The sequence below is a fragment of the Stegodyphus dumicola genome, chromosome 10, assembly GCF_044657685.1.
Source record: "Stegodyphus dumicola isolate Sdum_Otavi_A_Nest chromosome 10, ASM4465768v1".
Lineage (NCBI taxonomy): Eukaryota > Metazoa > Arthropoda > Arachnida > Araneae > Eresidae > Stegodyphus > Stegodyphus dumicola.
In genome coordinates, this window is record NC_140777.1 from 12,532,975 (window position 1) to 12,557,177 (window position 24,203).

The window sequence follows — 24,203 nt, forward strand, 5'->3', positions numbered from 1 at the left end:
TAACACCAATATGGGCTTTCACCCAGTTCATTTTCATTTCATGTATTTTCTCAACTTTTAGAAGGAAATCTTTTATACATGAGACAAAAATACTGGTGTTATCAATTTCTGCTAGTGCTTCTAAACCTGATAATGAGTCTGTATATATATTAATATATGTTATTGCAGTCATCAATCCATTTAAGAGCAAATATGATAGCAGCCAGTTCGGCTTGATAAACCTAACTGTAAGGTTCAAGTCTAATTTTGCGATAGTTTATTTCTGTACCAAACAAGTAAACCACATGTGCTGCATCAATTCCATTGTCATAACCCGAACCATCAGTAAATATGTCCCGTTCTCCTATGCAAAAATGTTTTTCCTGATATTCGATGGCTTTTCTTAATGCAGGATGTATACTGCTAATAATTGAAGACAGAATGGGTCGTGTTGGGTCTGTACTGTCTTCGCCAAATATAGGTATCCCTCAAATAACACGGTTTTGCTGCTGCAGGGTAAGAAAATTCCGTATACCCTAGGAGGACCGGGGCTGTGACCTTATAATGATAATGATATCCTCACATAGCACGGAAAAAGGGTTTCATTCTAGCATGTTAATAAATATGTGTAAAACCTCTTATATATGTAAACATTCGATAGAACAAATTTTATTTTAAAAATTTGTAAAATTAAGTTACGTACTATGCCATCTTATCTAATATCAATTACAACTTATTTATATTACTATACACACATTGGGAATTTTGATTTGACCGGGGCTGTGACCTTATAATGATAATGATACCCTCACATAGCACGGAAAAAGGGTTTCATTCTAGCATGTTAATAAATATGTGTAAAACCTCTTATATATGTAAACATTTGATAGAACAAATTTTATTTTAAAAATTTGTAAAATTAAGTTACGTACTATGCCATCTTATGTAATATCAATTACAACTTATTTATATTACTATACACACATTGGGAATTTTGATTTGACCGGGGCTGTGAGCTTATAATGATAATGAAACCCTCACATAGCACGGAAAAAGGGTTTCATTCTAGCATGTTAACAAATATGTGTAAAACCTCTTATATATGTCAACATTCGATAGAACAAATTTTATTTTAAAAATTTGTAAAATTAAGTTACGTACTATGCCATCTTATGTAATATCAATTACAACTTATTTATATTACTATACACACATTGGGAATTTTGATTTGACCGGGGCTGTGAGCTTATAATGATAATGAAACCCTCACATAGCCCGGAAAAAGGGTTTCATTCTAGCATGTTAACAAATATGTGTAAAACCTCTTATATATGTAAACATTTGATAGAACAAATTTTATTTTAAAAATTTGTAAAATTAAGTTACGTACTATGCCATCTTATGTAATATCAATTACAAATTATTTATATTACTATACACACATTGGGAATTTTGATTTGACCGGGGCTGTGACCTTATAATGATAATGATACCCTCACATAGCACGGAAAAAGGGTTTCATTCTAGCATGTTAACAAATATGTGTAAAACCTCTTATATATGTAAACATTCGATAGAACAAATTTTATTTTAAAAATTTGTAAAATTAAGTTACGTACTATGCCATCTTATCTAATATCAATTACAACTTATTTATATTACTATACACACATTGGGAATTTTGGTTTGACCGGGGCTGTGACCTTATAATGATAATGATACCCTCACATAGCACGGAAAAGGGGTTTCATTCTAGCATGTTAATAAATATGTGTAAAACCTCTTATATATGTAAACATTCGATAGAACAAATTTTATTTTAAAAATTTGTAAAATTAAGTTACGTACTATGCCATCTTATGTAATATCAATTACAACTTATTTATATTACTATACACACATTGGGAATTTTGGTTTGACCGGGGCTGTGACCTTATAATGATAATGATACCCTCACATAGCACGGAAAAAGGGTTTGAATTAATTCTAGCATGTTAATAAATATGTGTAAAACCTCTTATATATGTAAACATTCGATAGAACAAATTTTATTTTAAAAATTTGTAAAATTAAGTTACGTACTATGCCATCTTATGTAATATCAATTACAACTTATTTATATTACTATACACACATTGGGAATTTTGGTTTGACCGGGGCTGTGACCTTATAATGATAATCATACCCTCACATAGCACGGAAAAAGGGTTTCATTCTAGCATGTTAATAAATATGTGTAAAACCTCTTATATATGTAAACATTCGATAGAACAAATTTTATTTTAAAAATTTGTAAAATTAAGTTACGTACTATGCCATCTTATGTAATATCAATTACAACTTATTTATATTACTATACACACATTGGGAATTTTGGTTTGACCGGGGCTGTGACCTTATAATGATAATGATACCCTCACATAGCACGGAAAAAGGGTTTCATTCTAGCATGTTAATAAATATGTGTAAAACCTCTTATATATGTAAACATTTGATAGAACAAATTTTATTTTAAAAATTTGTAAAATTAAGTTACGTACTATGCCATCTTATGTAATATCAATTACAACTTATTTATATTACTATACACACATTGGGAATTTTGATTTGACCGGGGCTGTGAGCTTATAATGATAATGAAACCCTCACATAGCACGGAAAAAGGGTTTCATTCTAGCATGTTAACAAATATGTGTAAAACCTCTTATATATGTCAACATTCGATAGAACAAATTTTATTTTAAAAATTTGTAAAATTAAGTTACGTACTATGCCATCTTATGTAATATCAATTACAACTTATTTATATTACTATACACACATTGGGAATTTTGATTTGACCGGGGCTGTGAGCTTATAATGATAATGAAACCCTCACATAGCCCGGAAAAAGGGTTTCATTCTAGCATGTTAACAAATATGTGTAAAACCTCTTATATATGTAAACATTCGATAGAACAAATTTTATTTTAAAAATTTGTAAAATTAAGTTACGTACTATGCCATCTTATGTAATATCAATTACAAATTATTTATATTACTATACACACATTGGGAATTTTGATTTGACCGGGGCTGTGACCTTATAATGATAATGATACCCTCACATAGCACGGAAAAAGGGTTTCATTCTAGCATGTTAACAAATATGTGTAAAACCTCTTATATATGTAAACATTCGATAGAACAAATTTTATTTTAAAAATTTGTAAAATTAAGTTACGTACTATGCCATCTTATCTAATATCAATTACAACTTATTTATATTACTATACACACATTGGGAATTTTGGTTTGACCGGGGCTGTGACCTTATAATGATAATGATACCCTCACATAGCACGGAAAAGGGGTTTCATTCTAGCATGTTAATAAATATGTGTAAAACCTCTTATATATGTAAACATTCGATAGAACAAATTTTATTTTAAAAATTTGTAAAATTAAGTTACGTACTATGCCATCTTATGTAATATCAATTACAACTTATTTATATTACTATACACACATTGGGAATTTTGGTTTGACCGGGGCTGTGACCTTATAATGATAATGATACCCTCACATAGCACGGAAAAAGGGTTTGAATTAATTCTAGCATGTTAATAAATATGTGTAAAACCTCTTATATATGTAAACATTCGATAGAACAAATTTTATTTTAAAAATTTGTAAAATTAAGTTACGTACTATGCCATCTTATGTAATATCAATTACAACTTATTTATATTACTATACACACATTGGGAATTTTGGTTTGACCGGGGCTGTGACCTTATAATGATAATCATACCCTCACATAGCACGGAAAAAGGGTTTCATTCTAGCATGTTAATAAATATGTGTAAAACCTCTTATATATGTAAACATTCGATAGAACAAATTTTATTTTAAAAATTTGTAAAATTAAGTTACGTACTATGCCATCTTATGTAATATCAATTACAACTTATTTATATTACTATACACACATTGGGAATTTTGGTTTGACCGGGGCTGTGACCTTATAATGATAATGATACCCTCACATAGCACGGAAAAAGGGTTTCATTCTAGCATGTTAATAAATATGTGTAAAACCTCTTATATATGTAAACATTCGATAGAACAAATTTTATTTTAAAAATTTGTAAAATTAAGTTACGTACTATGCCATCTTATGTAATATCAATTACAACTTATTTATATTACTATACACACATTGGGAATTTTGATTTGACCGGGGCTGTGACCTTATAATGATAAAGATACCCTCACATAGCACGGAAAAAGGGTTTCATTCTAGCATGTTAATAAATATGTGTAAAACCTCTTATATATGTAAACATTCGATAGAACAAATTTTATTTTAAAAATTTGTAAAATTAAGTTACGTACTATGCCATCTTATCTAATATCAATTACAACTTATTTATATTACTATACACACATTGGGAATTTTGATTTGACCGGGGCTGTGACCTTATAATGATAATGATACCCTCACATAGCACGGAAAAAGGGTTTCATTCTAGCATGTTAATAAATATGTGTAAAACCTCTTATATATGTAAACATTCGATAGAACAAATTTTATTTTAAAAATTTGTAAAATTAAGTTACGTACTATGCCATCTTATGTAATATCAATTACAACTTATTTATATTACTATACACACATTGGGAATTTTGATTTGACCGGGGCTGTGACCTTATAATGATAATGATACCCTCACATAGCACGGAAAAAGGGTTTCATTCTAGCATGTTAATAAATATGTGTAAAACCTCTTATATATGTAAACATTCGATAGAACAAATTTTATTTTAAAAATTTGTAAAATTAAGTTACGTACTATGCCATCTTATGTAATATCAATTACAACTTATTTATATTACTATACACACATTGGGAATTTTGATTTGACCGGGGCTGTGACCTTATAATGATAATGATACCCTCACATAGCACGGAAAAAGGGTTTCATTCTAGCATGTTAACAAATATGTGTAAAACCTCTTATATATGTAAACATTCGATAGAACAAATTTTATTTTAAAAATTTGTAAAATTAAGTTACGTACTATGCCATCTTATCTAATATCAATTACAACTTATTTATATTACTATACACACATTGGGAATTTTGGTTTGACCGGGGCTGTGACCTTATAATGATAATGATACCCTCACATAGCACGGAAAAAGGGTTTCATTCTAGCATGTTAATAAATATGTGTAAAACCTCTTATATATGTAAACATTCGATAGAACCAATTTTATTTTAAAAATTTGTAAAATTAAGTTACGTACTATGCCATCTTATCTAATATCAATTACAACTTATTTATATTACTATACACACATTGGGAATTTTGATTTGACCGGGGCTGTGACCTTATAATGATAATGATACCCTCACATAGCACGGAAAAAGGGTTTCATTCTAGCATGTTAATAAATATGTGTAAAACCTCTTATATATGTAAACATTCGATAGAACAAATTTTATTTTAAAAATTTGTAAAATTAAGTTACGTACTATGCCATCTTATCTAATATCAATTACAACTTATTTATATTACTATACACACATTGGGAATTTTGATTTGACCGGGGCTGTGACCTTATAATGATAATGATACCCTCACATAGCACGGAAAAAGGGTTTCATTCTAGCATGTTAATAAATATGTGTAAAACATCTTATATATGTAAACATTCGATAGAACAAATTTTATTTTAAAAATTTGTAAAATTAAGTTACGTACTATGCCATCTTATCTAATATCAATTACAACTTATTTATATTACTATACACACATTGGGAATTTTGATTTGACCGGGGCTGTGACCTTATAATGATAATGATACCCTCACATAGCACGGAAAAAGGGTTTCATTCTAGCATGTTAACAAATATGTGTAAAACCTCTTATATATGTAAACATTCGATAGAACAAATTTTATTTTAAAAATTTGTAAAATTAAGTTACGTACTATGCCATCTTATCTAATATCAATTACAACTTATTTATATTACTATACACACATTGGGAATTTTGATTTGACCGGGGCTGTGACCTTATAATGATAATGATACCCTCACATAGCACGGAAAAAGGGTTTTAATTAATTCTAGCATGTTAATAAATATGTGTAAAACCTCTTATATATGTAAACATTCGATAGAACAAATTTTATTTTAAAAATTTGTAAAATTAAGTTACGTACTATGCCATCTTATGTAATATCAATTACAACTTATTTATATTACTATACACACATTGGGAATTTTGGTTTGACCGGGGCTGTGACCTTATAATGATAATGATACCCTCACATAGCACGGGAAAAGGGTTTCATTCTAGCATGTTAATAAATATGTGTAAAACCTCTTATATATGTAAACATTCGATAGAACAAATTTTATTTTAAAAATTTGTAAAATTAAGTTACGTACTATGCCATCTTATGTAATATCAATTACAACTTATTTATATTACTATACACACATTGGGAATTTTGATTTGACCGGGGCTGTGACCTTATAATGATAATGATACCCTCACATAGCACGGAAAAAGGGTTTCATTCTAGCATGTTAATAAATATGTGTAAAACCTCTTATATATGTAAACATTCGATAGAACAAATTTTATTTTAAAAATTTGTAAAATTAAGTTACGTACTATGCCATCTTATGTAATATCAATTACAACTTATTTATATTACTATACACACATTGGGAATTTTGATTTGACCGGGGCTGTGACCTTATAATGATAATGATACCCTCACATAGCACGGAAAAAGGGTTTCATTCTAGCATGTTAACAAATATGTGTAAAACCTCTTATATATGTAAACATTCGATAGAACAAATTTTATTTTAAAAATTTGTAAAATTAAGTTACGTACTATGCCATCTTATCTAATATCAATTACAACTTATTTATATTACTATACGCACATTGGGAATTTTGGTTTGACCGGGGCTGTGACCTTATAATGATAATGATACCCTCACATAGCACGGAAAAAGGGTTTCATTCTAGCATGTTAATAAATATGTGTAAAACCTCTTATATATGTAAACATTCGATAGAATAAATTTTATTTTAAAAATTTGTAAAATTAAGTTACGTACTATGCCATCTTATGTAATATCAATTACAACTTATTTATATTACTATACACACATTGGGAATTTTGGTTTGACCGGGGCTGTGACCTTATAATGATAATGATACCCTCACATAGCACGGGAAAAGGGTTTCATTCTAGCATGTTAATAAATATGTGTAAAACCTCTTATATATGTAAACATTCGATAGAACAAATTTTATTTTAAAAATTTGTAAAATTAAGTTACGTACTATGCCATCTTATGTAATATCAATTACAACTTATTTATATTACTATACACACATTGGGAATTTTGGTTTGACCGGGGCTGTGACCTTATAATGATAATGATACCCTCACATAGCACGGAAAAAGGGTTTGAATTAATTCTAGCATGTTAATAAATATGTGTAAAACCTCTTATATATGTAAACATTCGATAGAACAAATTTTATTTTAAAAATTTGTAAAATTAAGTTACGTACTATGCCATCTTATGTAATATCAATTACAACTTATTTATATTACTATACACACATTGGGAATTTTGGTTTGACCGGGGCTGTGACCTTATAATGATAATCATACCCTCACATAGCACGGAAAAAGGGTTTCATTCTAGCATGTTAATAAATATGTGTAAAACCTCTTATATATGTAAACATTCGATAGAACAAATTTTATTTTAAAAATTTGTAAAATTAAGTTACGTACTATGCCATCTTATGTAATATCAATTACAACTTATTTATATTACTATACACACATTGGGAATTTTGGTTTGACCGGGGCTGTGACCTTATAATGATAATGATACCCTCACATAGCACGGAAAAAGGGTTTCATTCTAGCATGTTAATAAATATGTGTAAAACCTCTTATATATGTAAACATTCGATAGAACAAATTTTATTTTAAAAATTTGTAAAATTAAGTTACGTACTATGCCATCTTATGTAATATCAATTACAACTTATTTATATTACTATACACACATTGGGAATTTTGATTTGACCGGGGCTGTGACCTTATAATGATAATGATACCCTCACATAGCACGGAAAAAGGGTTTCATTCTAGCATGTTAATAAATATGTGTAAAACCTCTTATATATGTAAACATTCGATAGAACAAATTTTATTTTAAAAATTTGTAAAATTAAGTTACGTACTATGCCATCTTATCTAATATCAATTACAACTTATTTATATTACTATACACACATTGGGAATTTTGATTTGACCGGGGCTGTGACCTTATAATGATAATGATACCCTCACATAGCACGGAAAAAGGGTTTCATTCTAGCATGTTAATAAATATGTGTAAAACCTCTTATATATGTAAACATTCGATAGAACAAATTTTATTTTAAAAATTTGTAAAATTAAGTTACGTACTATGCCATCTTATGTAATATCAATTACAACTTATTTATATTACTATACACACATTGGGAATTTTGATTTGACCGGGGCTGTGACCTTATAATGATAATGATACCCTCACATAGCACGGAAAAAGGGTTTCATTCTAGCATGTTAATAAATATGTGTAAAACCTCTTATATATGTAAACATTCGATAGAACAAATTTTATTTTAAAAATTTGTAAAATTAAGTTACGTACTATGCCATCTTATGTAATATCAATTACAACTTATTTATATTACTATACACACATTGGGAATTTTGATTTGACCGGGGCTGTGACCTTATAATGATAATGATACCCTCACATAGCACGGAAAAAGGGTTTCATTCTAGCATGTTAACAAATATGTGTAAAACCTCTTATATATGTAAACATTCGATAGAACAAATTTTATTTTAAAAATTTGTAAAATTAAGTTACGTACTATGCCATCTTATCTAATATCAATTACAACTTATTTATATTACTATACACACATTGGGAATTTTGGTTTGACCGGGGCTGTGACCTTATAATGATAATGTTACCCTCACATAGCACGGAAAAAGGGTTTCATTCTAGCATGTTAATAAATATGTGTAAAACCTCTTATATATGTAAACATTCGATAGAACCAATTTTATTTTAAAAATTTGTAAAATTAAGTTACGTACTATGCCATCTTATCTAATATCAATTACAACTTATTTATATTACTATACACACATTGGGAATTTTGATTTGACCGGGGCTGTGACCTTATAATGATAATGATACCCTCACATAGCACGGAAAAAGGGTTTCATTCTAGCATGTTAATAAATATGTGTAAAACCTCTTATATATGTAAACATTCGATAGAACAAATTTTATTTTAAAAATTTGTAAAATTAAGTTACGTACTATGCCATCTTATCTAATATCAATTACAACTTATTTATATTACTATACACACATTGGGAATTTTGATTTGACCGGGGCTGTGACCTTATAATGATAATGATACCCTCACATAGCACGGAAAAAGGGTTTCATTCTAGCATGTTAATAAATATGTGTAAAACCTCTTATATATGTAAACATTCGATAGAACAAATTTTATTTTAAAAATTTGTAAAATTAAGTTACGTACTATGCCATCTTATCTAATATCAATTACAACTTATTTATATTACTATACACACATTGGGAATTTTGATTTGACCGGGGCTGTGACCTTATAATGATAATGATACCCTCACATAGCACGGAAAAAGGGTTTCATTCTAGCATGTTAACAAATATGTGTAAAACCTCTTATATATGTAAACATTCGATAGAACAAATTTTATTTTAAAAATTTGTAAAATTAAGTTACGTACTATGCCATCTTATCTAATATCAATTACAACTTATTTATATTACTATACACACATTGGGAATTTTGATTTGACCGGGGCTGTGACCTTATAATGATAATGATACCCTCACATAGCACGGAAAAAGGGTTTTAATTAATTCTAGCATGTTAATAAATATGTGTAAAACCTCTTATATATGTAAACATTCGATAGAACAAATTTTATTTTAAAAATTTGTAAAATTAAGTTACGTACTATGCCATCTTATGTAATATCAATTACAACTTATTTATATTACTATACACACATTGGGAATTTTGGTTTGACCGGGGCTGTGACCTTATAATGATAATGATACCCTCACATAGCACGGGAAAAGGGTTTCATTCTAGCATGTTAATAAATATGTGTAAAACCTCTTATATATGTAAACATTCGATAGAACAAATTTTATTTTAAAAATTTGTAAAATTAAGTTACGTACTATGCCATCTTATGTAATATCAATTACAACTTATTTATATTACTATACACACATTGGGAATTTTGATTTGACCGGGGCTGTGACCTTATAATGATAATGATACCCTCACATAGCACGGAAAAAGGGTTTCATTCTAGCATGTTAATAAATATGTGTAAAACCTCTTATATATGTAAACATTCGATAGAACAAATTTTATTTTAAAAATTTGTAAAATTAAGTTACGTACTATGCCATCTTATGTAATATCAATTACAACTTATTTATATTACTATACACACATTGGGAATTTTGATTTGACCGGGGCTGTGACCTTATAATGATAATGATACCCTCACATAGCACGGAAAAAGGGTTTCATTCTAGCATGTTAACAAATATGTGTAAAACCTCTTATATATGTAAACATTCGATAGAACAAATTTTATTTTAAAAATTTGTAAAATTAAGTTACGTACTATGCCATCTTATGTAATATCAATTACAACTTATTTATATTACTATACACACATTGGGAATTTTGGTTTGACCGGGGCTGTGACCTTATAATGATAATGATACCCTCCCATAGCACGGAAAAAGGGTTTCATTCTAGCATGTTAATAAATATGTGTAAAACCTCTTATATATGTAAACATTCGATAGAACAAATTTTATTTTAAAAATTTGTAAAATTAAGTTACGTACTATGCCATCTTATGTAATATCAATTACAACTTATTTATATTACTATACACACATTGGGAATTTTGATTTGACCGGGGCTGTGACCTTATAATGATAATGATACCCTCACATAGCACGGAAAAAGGGTTTCATTCTAGCATGTTAACAAATATGTGTAAAACCTCTTATATATGTAAACATTCGATAGAACAAATTTTATTTTAAAAATTTGTAAAATTAAGTTACGTACTATGCCATCTTATCTAATATCAATTACAACTTATTTATATTACTATACACACATTGGGAATTTTGATTTGACCGGGGCTGTGACCTTATAATGATAATGATACCCTCACATAGCACGGAAAAAGGGTTTCATTCTAGCATGTTAATAAATATGTGTAAAACCTCTTATATATGTAAACATTCGATAGAACAAATTTTATTTTAAAAATTTGTAAAATTAAGTTACGTACTATGCCATCTTATGTAATATCAATTACAACTTATTTATATTACTATACACACATTGGGAATTTTGATTTGACCGGGGCTGTGACCTTATAATGATAATGATACCCTCACATAGCACGGAAAAAGGGTTTCATTCTAGCATGTTAACAAATATGTGTAAAACCTCTTATATATGTAAACATTCGATAGAACAAATTTTATTTTAAAAATTTGTAAAATTAAGTTACGTACTATGCCATCTTATCTAATATCAATTACAACTTATTTATATTACTATACACACATTGGGAATTTTGGTTTGACCGGGGCTGTGACCTTATAATGATAATGATACCCTCACATAGCACGGAAAAAGGGTTTCATTCTAGCATGTTAATAAATATGTGTAAAACCTCTTATATATGTAAACATTCGATAGAACAAATTTTATTTTAAAAATTTGTAAAATTAAGTTACGTACTATGCCATCTTATGTAATATCAATTACAACTTATTTATATTACTATACACACATTGGGAATTTTGGTTTGACCGGGGCTGTGACCTTATAATGATAATGATACCCTCACATAGCACGGGAAAAGGGTTTCATTCTAGCATGTTAATAAATATGTGTAAAACCTCTTATATATGTAAACATTCGATAGAACAAATTTTATTTTAAAAATTTGTAAAATTAAGTTACGTACTATGCCATCTTATGTAATATCAATTACAACTTATTTATATTACTATACACACATTAGGAATTTTGGTTTGACCGGGGCTGTGACCTTATAATGATAATGATACCCTCACATAGCACGGGAAAAGGGTTTCATTCTAGCATGTTAATAAATATGTGTAAAACCTCTTATATATGTAAACATTCGATAAAACAAATTTTATTTTAAACATTTGTAAAATTAAGTTACGTACTATGCCATCTTATGTAATATCAATTACAACTTATTTATATTACTATACACACATTGGGAATTTTGATTTGACCGGGGCTGTGACCTTATAATGATAATGATACCCTCACATAGCACGGAAAAAGGGTTTCATTCTAGCATGTTAACAAATATGTGTAAAACCTCTTATATATGTAAACATTCGATAGAACAAATTTTATTTTAAAAATTTGTAAAATTAAGTTACGTACTATGCCATCTTATCTAATATCAATTACAACTTATTTATATTACTATACACACATTGGGAATTTTGGTTTGACCGGGGCTGTGACCTTATAATGATAATGATACCCTCACATAGCACGGAAAAGGGGTTTCATTCTAGCATGTTAATAAATATGTGTAAAACCTCTTATATATGTAAACATTCGATAGAACAAATTTTATTTTAAAAATTTGTAAAATTAAGTTACGTACTATGCCATCTTATGTAATATCAATTACAACTTATTTATATTACTATACACACATTGGGAATTTTGATTTGACCGGGGCTGTGACATTATAATGATAATGATACCCTCACATAGCACGGAAAAAGGGTTTTAATTAATTCTAGCATGTTAATAAATATGTGTAAAACCTCTTATATATGTAAACATTCGATAGAACAAATTTTATTTTAAAAATTTGTAAAATTAAGTTACGTACTATGCCATCTTATCTAATATCAATTACAACTTATTTATATTACTATACACACATTGGGAATTTTGGTTTGACCGGGGCTGTGACCTTATAATGATAATGATACCCTCACATAGCACGGAAAAAGGGTTTCATTCTAGCATGTTAATAAATATGTGTAAAACCTCTTATATATGTAAACATTCGATAGAACAAATTTTATTTTAAAAATTTGTAAAATTAAGTTACGTACTATGCCATCTTATCTAATATCAATTACAACTTATTTATATTACTATACACACATTGGGAATTTTGATTTGACCGGGGCTGTGACCTTATAATGATAATGATACCCTCACATAGCACGGAAAAAGGGTTTCATTCTAGCATGTTAATAAATATGTGTAAAACCTCTTATATATGTAAACATTCGATAGAACAAATTTTATTTTAAAAATTTGTAAAATTAAGTTACGTACTATGCCATCTTATGTAATATCAATTACAACTTATTTATATTACTATACACACATTGGGAATTTTGATTTGACCGGGGCTGTGACCTTATAATGATAATGATACCCACACATAGCACGGAAAAAGGGTTTCATTCTAGCATGTTAACAAATATGTGTAAAACCTCTTATATATGTAAACATTCGATAGAACAAATTTTATTTTAAAAATTTGTAAAATTAAGTTACGTACTATGCCATCTTATCTAATATCAATTACAACTTATTTATATTACTATACACACATTGGGAATTTTGGTTTGACCGGGGCTGTGACCTTATAATGACAATGATACCCTCACATAGCACGGAAAAAGGGTTTCATTCTAGCATGTTAATAAATATGTGTAAAACCTCTTATATATGTAAACATTCGATAGAACAAATTTTATTTTAAAAATTTGTAAAATTAAGTTACGTACTATGCCATCTTATCTAATATCAATTACAACTTATTTATATTACTATACACACATTGCGAATTTTGATTTGACCGGGGCTGTGACCTTATAATGATAATGATACCCTCACATAGCACGGAAAAAGGGTTTTAATTAATTCTAGCATGTTAATAAATATGTGTAAAACCTCTTATATATGTAAACATTCGATAGAACAAATTTTATTTTAAAAATTTGTAAAATTAAGTTACGTACTATGCCATCTTATCTAATATCAATTACAACTTATTTATATTACTATACACACATTGGGAATTTTGGTTTGACCGGGGCTGTGACCTTATAATGATAATGATACCCTCACATAGCACGGAAAAAGGGTTTCATTCTAGCATGTTAATAAATATGTGTAAAACCTCTTATATATGTAAACATTCGATAGAACAAATTTTATTTTAAAAATTTGTAAAATTAAGTTACGTACTATGCCATCTTATGTAATATCAATTACAACTTATTTATATTACTATACACACATTGGGAATTTTGGTTTGACCGGGGCTGTGACCTTATAATGATAATGATACCCTCACATAGCACGGGAAAAGGGTTTCATTCTAGCATGTTAATAAATATGTGTAAAACCTCTTATATATGTAAACATTCGATAGAACAAATTTTATTTTAAAAATTTGTAAAATTAAGTTACGTACTATGCCATCTTATGTAATATCAATTACAACTTATTTATATTACTATACACACATTGGGAATTTTGGTTTGACCGGGGCTGTGACCTTATAATGATAATGATACCCTCACATAGCACGGGAAAAGGGTTTCATTCTAGCATGTTAATAAATATGTGTAAAACCTCTTATATATGTAAACATTCGATAGAACAAATTTTATTTTAAAAATTTGTAAAATTAAGTTACGTACTATGCCATCTTATCTAATATCAATTACAACTTATTTATATTACTATACACACATTGGGAATTTTGATTTGACCGGGGCTGTGACCTTATAATGATAATGATACCCTCACATAGCACGGAAAAAGGGTTTCTTTCTAGCATGTTAATAAATATGTGTAAAACCTCTTATATATGTAAACATTCGATAGAACAAATTTTATTTTAAAAATTTGTAAAATTAAGTTACGTACTATGCCATCTTATCTAATATCAATTACAACTTATTTATATTACTATACACACATTGGGAATTTTGGTTTGACCGGGGCTGTGACCTTATAATGATAATGATACCCTCACATAGCACGGAAAAAGGGTTTCATTCTAGCATGTTAATAAATATGTGTAAAACCTCTTATATATGTAAACATTCGATAAAACAAATTTTATTTTAAACATTTGTAAAATTAAGTTACGTACTATGCCATCTTATGTAATATCAATTACAACTTATTTATATTACTATACACACATTGTAGAAGTCTTGAACCATCACGTGAGATATTGTATTACCAAATTTTGCAAATGGACATAACTAAGTTATTTGATCAGGTAGGACTGTTAAAAATACCTCATTATTTAAAAGAATATGTATAATTTTATTATTATTAATATTTCTGTTAAAAAGGGAGATATTATACATAAAATTGTATCCATTATTATTATTATTATTAATCATAACCGTAATATAGAATATTAGACTAGCAATGTATCTAATCATCATTCATCACTTATCCAGCATATAAAAATGATGCATACGTCTCCATTACTATACACACATTGGGAACATGAGCATCTGGAAGCACAAATTTGGAATTTGTTTCATTATCTATTTCATATTTTGTAACGTATTTATGAGTTTTTCATTAAGAAATTTAACTATTTCAAAGCGAGCAATGACAAAAATAACGGAAAGAAAACATTTTCATTTCCAGCATGAGGACTGTGCATCATAAATTCTAAAGATATGAACTTTGAAATTATTTTGCGATATTGTTGTTGAATTTAATTTTATGGTTTAAGCGCGTAAAGCATGATATTTAATAAATAAAGGTAACACACAAAACGTTTAAAAGAGGCTTTTGGGGCGTAATACAAAATCTGAAAACTTTCAGAATTTTTTTTTTAGCCCAAGGGGGGGGGGGCTAGCTCAAAAAGGGCTATTAATTTCGTTTTGTCTCTTTTCGTAAATTCATTGTAGATGTCGGTTCAAATTTCAGATTGTTGCCGCCAAATATTATTACCTTGTGTTAAATTTAAAGAAATTAAATAAGGAAGAATCTGCATAAATGTATGTATGTTTCTTGCATTGTGATAAAACGACGGTACTTAGAGTCATTGAATTTTGAATAACGTATATTTACACCCTTATTTATAATGGCAATTGGAAGACCAGATTTGTAATTTGTTTTATTATCTGTTTCATATTTTGTAAAATTTTAACGAATTTTTGATTTCGAATAAAAGCCCAAAGGCGTAATTTGCCCAGATGAGCTATTAATTCCGTTTTTCCATTTTGCGTGGGTTCACTATAAACGGCGTTCTACTTTTCAAATTGTTGCCACCAAATAGTAGACCACTGTATTAAAAAAGTGAAATAATGAAGAATCTTCTTGAATGTTATGTATGTTTCTCGCACTATGAAGAAACAACGGTACCCAGAGCCATAAAAGTTTCAATAACGTAGTCTTTCACTCAAATATGCGCATCCCGAATTTGGAATTTGTTTTATTGATTTCATTTTCTGTAAAACTTTAGCGACGTTTTGACTAACATACTCAACAATTTCAGCGACATACTTAACATACTTAACTTTCAACGAAGGCGGTTGCTATTTTTCATCTTTTCTGCTTCCTAAAATATCCTAATATCTCTACAGTGGCGCCCGAACCCAGGATTTGGCGACTAGATCCCCTAAAACCCGAGTCGCCCTTTAAAAAGGGGAGTATATAAGGTATTTCTCCCACTTCCCTGGCGTGCCTTCGTGGTGTAACGGTAGCACGCTGGGCCGGTATTCCAGAGGACCGTGATTCGATTCCCGGCGAAGGCGATTGCTAATTTTTCATCTTCTCTGGCTTCCAAAAAATCCTAATGTCTCTACAAACTTCTTAAAAATTAATAAGGCAATTTCGATGATTTTCTTCTTTCTCTTCTTTTCCTCTTTTTGGAACAATCCTTCCTCTTTGACTGAATTGAAAATAAGCATGTACATAATATCTGAACTAATTCTGTATTAATTGTTTAAAATTGTAATGTACAATTTGGTGCATCCTAAGGGCATTATATGTTAGTGGTTTTATTCGACTGTAATAATGCAATGATAATTGTCTTCTTCATTTGTTGTGTTCAATATCCCAGTTTAGGATTTGTTACATTTGCATTCCACATAATACTGCTAAATCATGTTATAAAATTTTCCCGTTGAGATCAGAGGTTTATATCTACATCAGACCTCTACCAGAGGTTTGATATTTGCCATTTAGAATGCAAAATAATATATAATTATCTCTGTGCAACTAATGTCTCATAATTATGGAAACTTATTTAAATCGTTGCAGCTTAGTGTTATTTTTTCAAACATGAGTATTTATTGTATAAACATGAGTATTATATTATATAAACATGAGTATATGCCAAAAATAAGATATATTAATTACACTTATCAAAGATGTTTATTAGTCAAAGCATAAATCGTGGTACGTATAATTACTACGAGCCTTGACCAATAAACATCTCTGATTAATTATATTTGTTTTCAACTACTGATTTTATGTTGCTACATGATTCCAGTTAAAATAGCTTCCTAATTTAAATCAGTTAGGATCTACAGTGGTGGCCAAAATTGTGGACAATTTTGGAAATTTTTATGTTTTTGAACTTTGTATGCTTATAGAAAATGGTACGTTTCCCAAAATGCAAACTTGTATATATCATTTTAAAGAGAATTTAGTATTACTAAATTCAATACAAAACACAAAATTCAATTATTTGTAATACAAAAAAAGTTATATGTACTTTAATATAAATAAAAAAGACACAGTTATGAAGTGGTTTGTAATGTCTAGCTTTCCTGGCCAATCACTTTTCTTGTTCTGAGAACCAGTCAAATCTTAGTAACTGCCAGTAGAAGCTGACATCATGTTTACACTTGAAACAATTCATTATTTTGCTTTGTTCTGTAGAAGGAGGACCTGTTTCTTATACACTGCAATTACAAGTAGGAATTTTTGTAAAATTTTTAATATTTAGTCAAGAAGCAATGACATCAAATAAAAGAGTAGAAAGAGATGTAATATTATTGTGTTACGAAAAAGTGGTCTTTCGTATGCTGAAATTGCAAGACAGGTGGGTGGTTCAGAGACTACATCTGGAGTCCGAAAGCTTTGTTTACGATATCAGGAGACAAATTCAATAAAAAACAAGGAAACGGCCGAAAATGGTCCACCACATCTTTTATTGATGACAGAAGAATGAAAAGACTATGTCACCAAGATAGAAAAATGTCATCAGCGTCCATCAGAAGTGATCTGAATGATGCTGGTGTTTCTGTCAGTTCAAGAACAATCAGGAGAAGATTAACAGATGTTGGACTGAGAGGTAAAATTCCACGAAAAAAGCCTTATCTTAATTTTCAGCAACGAAAAAAAAAAAAAAAAAAAAAAAAAAAAGACGACAGTGAGCATATTAATTGGACAGATAATCAGTGGTCACAAGTTATATGGAGTGATGAAACTAAGAATATTATTTTATTAATAAAAGTTATATGGAGTGATGAAACCAAGATATCGTTATTCGGTAGTGATGGACGAAAATATGTAAGACGTAGAATAGGAGAAAAGCTACATTCTGACTGCATTCAAGCAACTGTGAAGAACCCAGTTAGTGTTATGATTTGGTCATGCATGTCAGCAGATGGTATTGGTCGCCTTCATGTCATCGATGGGACACTGAATGCCAGAAAATGCATTGACACTATTCTAGAACCAAAACTTCTACCTTCCATCAGAGATCTCTTTCCCAACAATGCTTCGTTTCTTTTTCAGCAGGATTCTGCTCCTTGCCACACAGCCAAAGTATCGAAAGAGTGGTTTCGTACAAAGAGCATTAAATTGTTGTCATGGCCAGGAAAGAGTCCTGACCACAATCCTATCTAAAATTTGTGGCACCGTTTGAAAACTCTTGTCCGAATGAGGCGCCCATCAAATAAAAGGGTTACTAATTGAGGCTATAATTGTTTCCTGGCATCATGTAATAACGAAAGAAGAGCTTAAAACTCTTGTCAGCTCAATGAAACGTCGATGTGAAGCTGTAATCAAAAACAAAGGGTACCGTACTAAGTACTGATAACTCACTGCAATCATCACTATCTAATGTATATCGATAACTATTATCGTTTAACTTTTTTGTATTGCAAATAATTGAATTTTGTGTTTTGTATTGAATTCAGTAATAAATTCTCTTTAAAATGATATATACAAGCTTGAATTTTGTGAAACGTAACGTTTTCTATAAGCATAGAAAGTTCAAAAACATAAAAATTTCCAAAAATGTCCACAATTTTGGCCACCACTGTATATCTTGTCTTCATGTCTTAAATCGTCTTTCTGTTTAATTATTGCGTACAAATAAAATTCCGATTCATTAAGTGTGAAGTTTCTTTCGTTAACAAGAGTTTCTCAGAGATTAAATTTGGTAAAATCAGTAATAACTTTTAACGGAATTAAAAATTATAGTTATTCGTATCGAAAACATTCTAAAAATAAAAATCTCGGTTCTTAACATTCTAATGAAAGCAAGGTATTTTCCAGATTTATAAGCGATGAAAATTAAATATAAAAATTTCTGTTTAATTATAAGCCTTCAAATGGATATTTAAGAAAGCATCCTTAAAGTTGGTGGGGACGAAAGTATCCCTACTCATGAACCTAGTCCATGTCCCTACTGCAGTGACGTCACGAACTGCGCCCTTGGCCCTGAGTTAGTTCTAGGAAATGTTGGTCTTACTCGTTTGCCATTTCTCCGACAAAAGAAAACGTTTTCGTTTCTCTTACCAGATGAGTAACGAATATCCTGCCAAGGGGTGTGTCGTTAACTAGTCTTTCCTTGATTACTTTCCCCGGTCATCGCGGCGGACGCTGCTGTTCGCTCCCAAGAGAAACAGGAAATTCACTAATATGAACCTGATGACTGTCACAGTGTCTTGTGCTCCAGTTGTTCAGTTGGGAAAATATACAAATCAACGCAATTGTGATTTTTGAAGAAACATTTTAAAAAAAATGGAGGAGGATGTTACTAATTTGCTTTGCCATTTTTAGAAATAATTACTACGAAATCATATTTCGGTCCCAATCTATGCCTGAAGGCAAGAAAAGAACTATTGAAAGAATATGTATTTCTTTGTAGATGAAAAAAGAAATTTTGAAGCGTTTGTTAAAAAAGGAAAAGGCATCTTACAGTTCAAAAAGTTTAAATTTAAATGAGGCAACTATACCAGCCATTAAGGTATGTGCCCACCTTAAATTCGTCGTTTTGGTGAAAATTTTCGAAATTTTTTTTATTCATTCATTTTATAGGACATACATTTAGGTTTCCAAAAATGCTTTATTTTTGTTTTTACGATAACTAGAAGTTATAGTATAAAAAATAAACCGGAAGTGAATTTTTGGATGCCGGAAGTTGGCATGTAAATGGTCGTAAAAATGTAAACTAAATACGTAAATGTAAAATATTCATTTGCACCGCTCTCGAATCCATTTGAACGATGTTTTTGGGTGACAGCTGTACTTAGGGACAGAATAAAAGACACTTTTTCCTAATACCGATTGTAAAATGAATTTAAATTGGATTCAGAAGAGACCTTTTTCGTGTCGTACCTATGCGCACACGTCAAAAATTGGACTTCTATAACATGTAGTTGTGCAACTCCCTACATATATATATATATATATATGTACGTATATACATATCCCCACTCTGTTACCCAGCTCGGTGAGCTTAGTTTATTGTTCTTATCTTTCGGTTAATAATATAGTTTCTTATCTTTCGGTTTCGGTTATAAGTTCAAACAACTATTTTCTAATTATTAAACAATATAAAAGCTGTAAAAGCAACATATCTTCCACTGTGTGTGACACTTTGCTGATAAAATGCCTACATGAGAAAACTCGAAACAATAATGAGTGTTTTAATAATCTTTTGAGGACTATTTTATCTAAAGAAACTTTAGTCCAACTGAAAGCATTGCTTTTAGGTGCACATATTGCTGTATTATTATTTAATTCAAGATATTTAGGGCTTTTACCTATTTTCAGAATAGAATTACCTATAGAAATAGAAATTAATCCCATTATCTTGAAAGCTACATAGGGATAGACAAACAGCGAATTCCGAAATCGAAACGCCAATCTCAACAAGCAGCAAAGTTATCCAGAAAAATGCTAAAAGGAAGTCAAAATTAGTTAAGAATGAAGTAAAAGAGGGCCTAACATACAAATATGGCGAGTTTTAAAAGTCTAAAGTGGCTACAAAATGTTTTGTGCTGTATTAAAATCTTTAAATGCATTTTCTGAGAAATTGTGATTTTCGTTACTTTTGATTGCGATTACGTTAATTTCTCAAAAATTATTTAGAATATTTAAACGAAATTTTGCCAAAATGTTTATTCAGCTTTAGCTGTGTTCTGCAGCAAAATCTGACCTCTTTGTATTTATTTATTGATTTTATTGACAGCATTTGAAGAAAAGAGGATTTTTTTTGTTTTAATTTTTAGTTTTTGTACCAAATTTTGAATATTTCAAAAAAATTTAATAAGTACAGAAAATCTTTTGCTACAGAACACAGGTAAGTATGTTATTAATATACTGTGTAAAGATTATTGAAGTATATTCATTAGAATCTGTTATAGAAGATTTGTCGTAAATGAAAATTTTCACTAAAATTTTACTAAATATTGCCTATACACTGGTGTGCAAAAATTAAGGACGAGACGGTTTTTTTCAATATAACTTTGTACAAAAGCTTTCCAAATCAGCACATTTAATACCGTAAGATCCCCAATACGTAAGGACATGAGTAATGTAAACACTTACTAAAAGAGAAATCAGAGGGATAAAAAGAAGCTTTATTGAAAAAGTAGCATGGAGCGCAATGCGACTGAAGGCAGAAACATCCCTGTGATGGGTGTCCAGCAAGAAACATCCGGTCTTTAATAGGGGATATGATCTTCCCTGACTGCTAGGCAGGTTTCACAGCGTCTGCCCATGCTGAGAATGAAGGTGTCAATGAGTTGTTGAAGCATTGCTGCTCATTCGTCTTGCAGCACCAATTGAAGCTCCGGAATCGTTACTGGTGGTAAGGTACGAGCTGCCAAGCGTCTTCCTAAGAAAATCCCATACATGCTCAATGGGATTGAGATCCGATGACATGGTGCGATGACATGGTGCATTGTCGTCCATGAAAAGGAACTGCGGACCCATAGCGCCTCTAAAAAGACGCACATATGGAAGAAGAATCTCGTTACAATAACGGGTCCCGTTGACTGAACCTGCGTCAAAGATGTGAAGGTCTGTATGACTACCAAGCATGATGCCTCCCCAAACGAGAACACCGCCACCTCCATACCTGTCCCTTTCAATGATGTTCAAGGGATGTTTGCGGCTTCTCCGCTCTCCCCAGATGAGTATGCGATGAGAATCGCTACTCAGACTGAATCTGCTCTCATCTGTAAAGAGTACTCGTCCCCATTCATTGTTTCTCCAATTCCGGTGTTCCCGGCACCACAGAGAACGCCTTCTCCGATGGGCCGGCGTTAGAGGTACACACCGTACAGGGCAAACATACCACCACCGTGCTGTCTTCTGGCCACGGTAAAACGCGATATCGGTCGTCCAGTCGCCTGTGCGAGCTTCCCAATGATTCGACCTCGGGTAAAAGCATCCAGATGTCGTCTAACAGATTGATTATTCGCCATTTCTCGCTGAGGCAGCAACTCGGTGTGATTTTAACTGCTATACGGCGTGCAATCTCTTTGCCAGAAATACTGATCTTACACCGACAACATGCTTTATACTACTCAGACACTCCCCCATTACGTCTACCTGTATATCTGCGCATGTGCTACCTTACATCACCTTACTTAATCTCCTGATTGGTCTTTCTGTCCGCTCTGCCTCTTCGTTCAGCTGATATGCTAATTTTTCGACTCGTCTTTAATTTTTGCACACCAGTGTATTTAAAAAATTAAGGAAACGTTCTATAAAATCCTATTTAAATTCATAGTTTTATATCCCATCTTACTCAAAAACATGTGTGTTTAATTAAAATTTTATGAATTTAAAACAAAGTGCTTCGTATGTAGGCACATACCTTAAAACATTTAAAGCCATTAAAACATATTTCGCGTTTAAACGTTATTGCAAAGCATCCCTGTATTTTGTATTTGGCTGGTTAGTAACGTATAACTTGGTTCCACACAACACGGCATTTTCTAGGAAACTATCTATCGTGTTATATGGGGGACATTTGTTCTTGTGTATACAGTTTTTTAAGTCAGGAAAAATATTAAGCGCTTTTAATTATACCACAACCGTCATAATAAAATGTTTCATTTACTTAATGACCCAACGTGTAATGCAGTGACGAATATGATACAGTAAACGGCTTAAACCTACTTATGTGCTTAAGTTATATATTTTAATTTAGCCCTAAGGTGAAATTCTTAGTTCCTATGAGAATCGTAAATCTTCATGAATGAGAAAATTGTAATCAAGATGGTAAGTAATTGTAATCAAGATAGTTTTAATCTGTACGAGGAAGAAAAGAATAAATATACCATATTTTCTCGCCTATTATGCCGTTTCGTTCTTACTTGTACGAAATAAAGAAAGTATTGTAATCACAAAAAAAATTCAGGTTACATATTTCAACGAAAATATTCATTTGCACCGCTCTCGAATCCACTTGATTTGCGTGACAGCTCTACGTAGGGACAGAATAAAAGACATTTTTTTACTAATACCGACTGTAAAATGAATTTAAATTCGATTCAGAAGAGACCTTTTTCGTGTCGTACCTACGCACAGACGTCAAAAATGGGACTTCTATAACATGTAGTTGTGCAACTCCCTATATATATATATATATATATATATATATATATATATGTAAGATAAAATTATATGAATCAGAATTATAATATAACTAAAAACAATAATTCTTCCTCTCTATTCTAAAATCGTAATAACTTATCTGC